A 7,558-nucleotide genomic window follows, 5' to 3' on the forward strand; every position below is an offset into this window, starting at 1 on the left:
AGCTGAAATATTTTTCATAAACTGTAGTTTTAAGATATTAAAATTGGTGCTGCTGCTGCCAAATTTACATAAGTGACTGTAAATATAGTGATAACGACATACTAAAATATTACATCCACGCATCACCGTGCTTTCAAAAGCATGATGTCAGTTCAAATTACTTCAAATTTGAAGTATTGCAAGTAACTCATGCAGACCTCAGATTGAAAGATCCGAAAATACCAGAGTTGTCTGTGGATGAACTTTAAGCCTTCGGTGTACGTCGTTCTGTTAATTTCTTCTAACTCTACAGACGAATATATTTATTGGAGCAAAATGGACTCCGTTGTTTTCTTATGGCTGATGTTAAAGTCTTCGATTATGTTTGAAATTTCTTTGCATTCCTACTGAATAATTTGCTCAATCACAGATAAAATTTTAATTGGTAATTTGTCATTCCACCGAATTACAATGACATACAGAATGCATAGTTTTTTTTGTTTAACTTTAGGGAACAATAGAAAGTTATTATTTTTGTATTAAAACAGAAGAGATAAAGACTAGTGTTGCCGAATCACCGTTTCAAAATAAGGCATTTAGTATAAAAACCAGCATAACACATTTTTTGAATTTACAAAATGTTTTTCTTTTTTCACAATTCATACATCTTTGTCTGTACTATCACGCACGCCACAAAACGATTTGGAACAAATCCCTCAATCTGGTTGAAAACCGCAGCCAAAAATCAGTTTTACTCGACTAAATCCAGCTCAATTCATGCTTTAACCATATCAATATTGTAAAAACGTAATAGGTCAACAACATTATCGGACAAAATTGCTTTTAATCGACACCTTTTTTTTTTTTTTTTTTTTTTTTTTGTATAGGCTAGTAATTGGCATAAAAGTGAGAAACGATGTGCATTCAATTGGAATTTTAATGTAAAATTAAAAATAAATAATTAAATAAATAAAATAATGCCACATGATACTTCAAAGCCAGAGTAATTTAAATTATTTTTGTTTGTAAATAATTTTGCAACAGTGCGAATTTAACATTCCAGAACTCGCGTCAAAATAAGTGACTTCAGAACTCGCCTAGTAAGAATTTTTCTCACACCACTGATTTCCCTTAAAAATATCTAAAATGCTTTTTAGTTTTAAACATTTCATTTACTATTTACACTAAACACCTCCTGTTTTACAAAATAATAATACTTGCGAACAGACAAAATAGTATTTGGTGAGACAAAAAGTTTTTCTCCATTTAAAAGCGAGTGTTTTGCTCATTGGGAGCGAGTTTTGGAAATTTAAAAAAGAAAACAAAAACGAAGTCGTACACCGAATGTTTTTAAAATAAAAAATTTTTTAAAAAATCCGTAGGAAAAAATAAAAAATAAATAAACGTAAGTGGGGCCTAAAATGCAAATGTTGTTCATCTCTCTGTAAGATTTTAAAAACTGAATTGAACTAATTTTCATACTAAACGCTTCAAGTACAAATTTAGTAATTGTGCTTAAAATGGGTTGGGGTGATCATTTCAGAAACGTAACTATTCTCTATGAAACTATCGAATCTTCCTTTTACAAAAAAAAATTCCTTATTACAATTCAAATGACGTTAATATTAATATTGTTGTTATTATAGTATTATTGCTGCTACTTGACTTTAATTTATTATAAATGACTGGAGTTTTCATAATTGCAAATACAAAAACTATAAGTTGCATTAATTATTTCTTCAATAAATTGTTCCCTTTTAAGAGAAGGCCGTCATTAAGAGCGTTCTGTGAAAAAAGAATAGTGCATATATATTTATTTTAATCAATCGAATGTTATATTTGTGAAATGCAGAGTTTCTGAAGATGAAAATAGCAATCGCAAGAAAATGATAACCATTGCAACAGAAAAATGTGGAGACTATATTCATTTGACTAAAATCAAAGATCATGCCTAATATTTTAAAACAAGTGTATTTGATTAAAACGAATGATTAATATTCGAATTAGTTCTTTTACATTTTTACTCCAACTTCAAGAGATTTTCATGCAATTAAAACAGGAAATTCTTTCTTTTTAGTGTCTTTGATGCGAACTGCTGTAAGAAGAAAATTTAAAAAACTATCTTAAAGGTTGCGTTTAATTTTTTCAGACTTTTTAAACTCTTGCCCATTGGACGATCAATATTTACTAAGTCTCAGTTAAATAGTATTTAACTGGTTTCTTTCACCCATGCATATACATATAAAGATGGAAGTAATGGTGAAGGCCTTTAAGTCCTTCATCACTGCATGCATTCTTATCTGTACGAAACTGTTGGTAAAAATATTTTGGCATCATTCGTGTTTTGTCAAACTCTTTGTTTACTTTTCGATCTTTTTTTAAGTGTTGTCGTTTAATTAGTACAGTTAAATGCCGAAAGTTCTTTCAGCTTTATTGAGTTAGCAAGTATTATTTTCTAACAAAATTGACAAGGATTTTCAAACCAAATATTGATTTTTGTTATTAACTATAAATTTTCACTCGTTACAAAGTATACATTTTTGGTCATCCAAAATGCAAAGCTATTAACAAGAAACAAAATTAAGTACATAAAATTTCAAATCAAGTGTAACTTCTGCTCAATGACTAACTTCCTTTTAAGGAAAATCAGAGGAAAGAACTTTTCTATCCTTGAAAAATGTCTATTATCCATTGAACCTTTGACAATTGTTTTTCTTTCAATGTTGCCTTATATTTATTTCATTTTATTCCATTTATTTATATATATTTATTTATTTAATCTAGTTAAATTAAGAGAAGGGAGAAACCATGTCTCAAAAAGTTGCATAAATATTTTAAACGAAGCATATTGATTGTAGATAACTGAACTGACTTAAAATGAATTGAAATGTACTTGTGTTTTAACTATGTTTCAAAGTTATGGCATAATAAAGAGTTTTGTTCAACTCGCTTTTTTTTTTTTGTACAACTTTGCGTAATGGTCATTGTCTCAGTTGGTGATTTAGCAATACAAGAGATTTTTCATGTGTACACAATTGGGCACATAGCTAGAACTTACTTAAAGGTAGGGATAGCTCCAAGAACTTCAAAAATGAAAGAATGCCAAACCAGAAGTGTTAACTATTAATTATATTAATTAGAGTTTAATCCAAATACAACATTATTTAATGATTAGCTTAAAACTAATTTGCTAATTAAAACTAATCGAGCTATTAATTGTAATCTGGTGGTCAAAATTTTATTCAAAAAATTTAATAAATAATTGTCAATTTATAACTCCAACGTGAAATTAATAACAGTTATCCCTCAGTTCCAAATAAGGGGGAAAACATTCATCGCATTACAGTGCTGGTAAAAAAAATTTCATCACCCTCGCATTGTCACAACAATGGGATATGTGAGAAGTTTTGGTCGACTGATTAACGATGAATGTATGTGAAATTATGCAAAACTTATGAAATAAACATTTAACAGCAGGAATCCGCTAATTGTTTACTTTATTTATGGAAATACATGGCCAAAACTGTAACAAGTACAATGTGAAGTGCATCCACGTTGCCAAGAGGACAACGAAAAAGTAAGTAGAGGTTTAAATTGTAACACTCTTTCTGTTTAAAAAGAAACAAAAGTAACATGGAAAAGTTTGAACATCATAAAATATAACCTTATATTTTGTTGGTCCGCCTCTAGCTTTAATGACAGCTTGAAATCTACGGGGCATTGAACGGATGAGTGATTGAATGTATTCTTTACTGAGTTCATGGTGACAGACACGAATTGTTCATTCCCAGAGTTTTGCAAGTGATGTTGGCTTATGTTTCATTACTTCTACACCCACTCTATTCCAAAAATTTTCGATCGGATTTAGATCGGGGCTTTTTCCGGGCCAAGACAAACTGCTGACCCCATGCTCATTTTTCTATTTCTGAACCTGTGTGTGAGTTTAGAGAAAAAAAAATACTTAACCCCATGTCAATTTAAGTATAATGGCAGGATAAAGGTTTTTAAATTGTTACTTACCAGTTTCGCCCTATAGCACGAAGCAGAATCATCGTGGAAAATGACGTTTGGAACTGAAGTAAAGTGATCCCGGATAGTAGGAAGCAATTTCTCCTCCAAAATGCCAATATACACCTGAGCGTTTACTGTTCCTTGCACAAAGTGAAGCCCCCTAACTCCTTGATAAGAAATACATCCCCAAAACATCTGGGATACAGGCTGCTTGACTGTGTGCTGAATGCAGTCGGGATGATATTCCTCTCCTTTGTGGCACCTAACTGTGCTGTCCGTCGGACCCATGCAGATTGAATTTGGACTCGTCCGAAAACACAACTGATTTCCATTGATCGGCAGTCCACCCTTGGTGAGCTTTTGCCCAGTCTAGACGCTGTTTCTTCATTTTGTTGGTCAACAATGGTTTCTTTCGTGGTCGACGTACCACCAAACCCGCACCACACAGTCGTTTTCGTACAGTAGACGTAGATGCGTGAACACCCGATTCGTTTTCCCATGCTGTTCTCATGTCTATGTAAGATGATTGTCTGTTCCGAAGACTGAGTCGTATCAAATACCTGTCCTGCGCTGCATTGGATATTCGTGGACGACCACTACCACTCTTTCTTAATGTGCTTCCGGTGCTCTTTAGCTTATTCAGCAGTCGAACAACAATCCATTGCGAACAGTTTATTCTTTTTGCTATGGAACTTGACGACAATCCTTCTTTGTCCAATGCAACAGCAACACTCTTCCTTTGTCGTGTCAATTGAACGTATTTCGACATACTGCAACTCATAAGTTCAGATCGTAAATGAATGCGTCGAATGTTCAACTTGTTTTTTTATATAATTAGAAGGATGATGCAATCTTACGCAATATCTTGCGTCATGTACCAATGCCAATTCGTGTTATATGACGCAAGAAACCGTTAAATATTTCATAATTACTTATAAATGTTTAAAATATTTGGATTTCGCGGATGATGCAATTTTTTTTACCACCACTGTAACTTCTTCCTATGAATGAAAAAAAAAATCACTAACAAAAAAAATTGGAAATTCCCAATGCTACTACGAATTATACTATGAAAGTGTGAATCAGCGATTCTCAACCGGCGGTATATAACGGCCACTTACCTGAGCAACAACAACATCTAGCTGCACAAAAGAGTAAATTTCACAAGATAGCATCGTCAACCAACAAGGCTTTTATAGGCCCCTATATTTGCATACTGAGGCAAGGTGGGACACCAAGGTCATCAAGCTCCTCCCATCCATGAGCAGAAAGCAACTGAACAGCAGTTTTTAAAAATGTGTATTTAACTGATAATAATAAAACCACATCAGCAGGCAGGACCAGTGGCAGCCCTAGGTGTTGCGGAGCCCTGGGCGAAGACTTTTATCGGGCCCTCAATTAAAAAGGAGCTGATGTGTGCATCACATGACTTCCTTTTACTCCAATTTAATGTCATTTTTTCATTATTGGCAGTTTTAATATGATTTAATAGTTCACTCTCTAAATATCACCAACAATAACTAAATTGAAACCAAATTTAAAAAAAAAAATTGCAAAAATCGCCAAATTTGTCGCCACTTGGCGATATATCGCCAAGTGTCCGCCAAATTATAACACCACTTCAGTTTACATCGAAATTAACAATGATTTCACCCCAAAACGGTGAAAAAGACCCCCTTTGGAGCATCCAAATGCAACCAAAAAGAGAGGTGCACAACTAGACCCCACCAGGAATCTACGTACCAAATTTCAACTTTCTAGGACATTCCGTTCTTGAGTTATGCGACATACATACACACACACACACATACGTACATACATACGTACATACAGACGTCACGAGAAAACTCGTTGTAATTAACTCGAGGATCGTTCCTAGGCATATATCCACGTGTGGTCGAGTTGGAAAAAAAAACTCAACATTCATTTGGGGGTGAGAAAATGGAAATTAGGGCCGATTTTTGGGTGAAAATTTTTTCGCGAATACAATACTTCCTTTTTTGTAAAAGGAAGTAAAAATTAATAATTGTATTATTACAGGGATGTCCATCGCAGAAGTAACATCAACCTCCGCCCCACGAACAAGAGCCTCAAAAAAAAGAAAAAAAAACGAGCTGATGTGTGCATCACAGCACTTTCTTTTACTCCAATTTAAAGATAATAGTGCCTCGGAGTGTGAGAAGAAACACTTTAAATATTTTCACCCCCAAGTTTGTAGCGAACCGAAGCAAAGAAAACATTTTATACAGATAACTTTTCGCAATATTGGCAGTTTTAATGTGATTCAATCGTTAACTCTCTAAATATGGCGAAATTGAAACCAGATTTTAAAAAAAAACCGCCAAATTTGTTGCCAAGTTGGTGACAAAACTTGACGACCAAAAGCTTGGCGATATATTGCCAAGTGTTTGCCAAATTATAGCACCGCTTGAGTTTACATTGAAATTAACAATGATTTTACCCCAAAAAGATGTAAAAGACCCTCTTTGGAACATCCGAATGCAACCAAAAGAGAAGGTGCACAACTAGACCCCACTTGGAGTCTATGTACCAAATTTCAGCTTTCTAGGACATATCGTTCTTGAGTTATGCGAGATACGTACACACATATGCACATACATACGTACGTCACGAGAAAACTCGTTGTAATTAACTCGAGGGTCATCAAAATGGATATTTCGGGTGTCTGTACGTTCTTAGGCATGTATCCACTTGTGGTCGGATTGAAAAAAAAAATCAATATTCATTCGGGGGCGAGCAAAATGGAAATTAAGGCCGATTTTTGAGTGAAATTTTTTTCGCGAATACAATACTTCCTTTTTTGTAAAAGGAAGTAAAAATAAAATGCTTGGTTATGAGACAACTGGAATATTTTTAGTTTTTAAAACTCGGTTAAAAGTTAATTATAATTACTTTGAAAAAGTTACTAAAAGCATGCAGGTGAATTTCCCTTCTCCATAGATAACAACAATACTATGTAACTTTTATGTTTACATTAAATAGTTAATTTAATGTAAACATAGCCTTGAAAAATGCAATATTTAGCATTTATGAGAATGCTGTTCAATTTAACCAATTTTCAACCGCATGTAACTGCTAAAATAAAGCCAAAATATTTTAGATGCTTTTATACAGGCATAAAAGGAACCTTTATAGCAGATTTCATAAAAATCTGTTAACATGTGGCCACCACTTTTTGTCATTTTTGCTCATTTCATATGGAATTACCCAGGTTTGAGTGTATGTTTTCTTTCTTTTAACTCTTAGAAAAATAATTTATCATCTAATTCAATGATTAATGAGCAACAAGCTAAGCCGCTTTATTGTTTATTATGAAGAAGGGGGGTGGGGAATAAGAAACGTTGTTATTAGAAGGTTGTTCCATTCAGTCCTCTGAGCTGTATTGAAAATTGTGAAGGAGCTTTATATTATATTTAGTCCCAAAACATATTAATATTTTATAACTAAAGTATGAAAGATATAAATTTTCTTTAAATATTCCATTTTACAGCTTAGTTACAACAAATATTTTTAAAACTCTTCATTCTTAGCAGATATCTTTCAGGTG

This window comes from Uloborus diversus, chromosome 10 (assembly GCF_026930045.1).
Source record: "Uloborus diversus isolate 005 chromosome 10, Udiv.v.3.1, whole genome shotgun sequence".
Lineage (NCBI taxonomy): Eukaryota > Metazoa > Arthropoda > Arachnida > Araneae > Uloboridae > Uloborus > Uloborus diversus.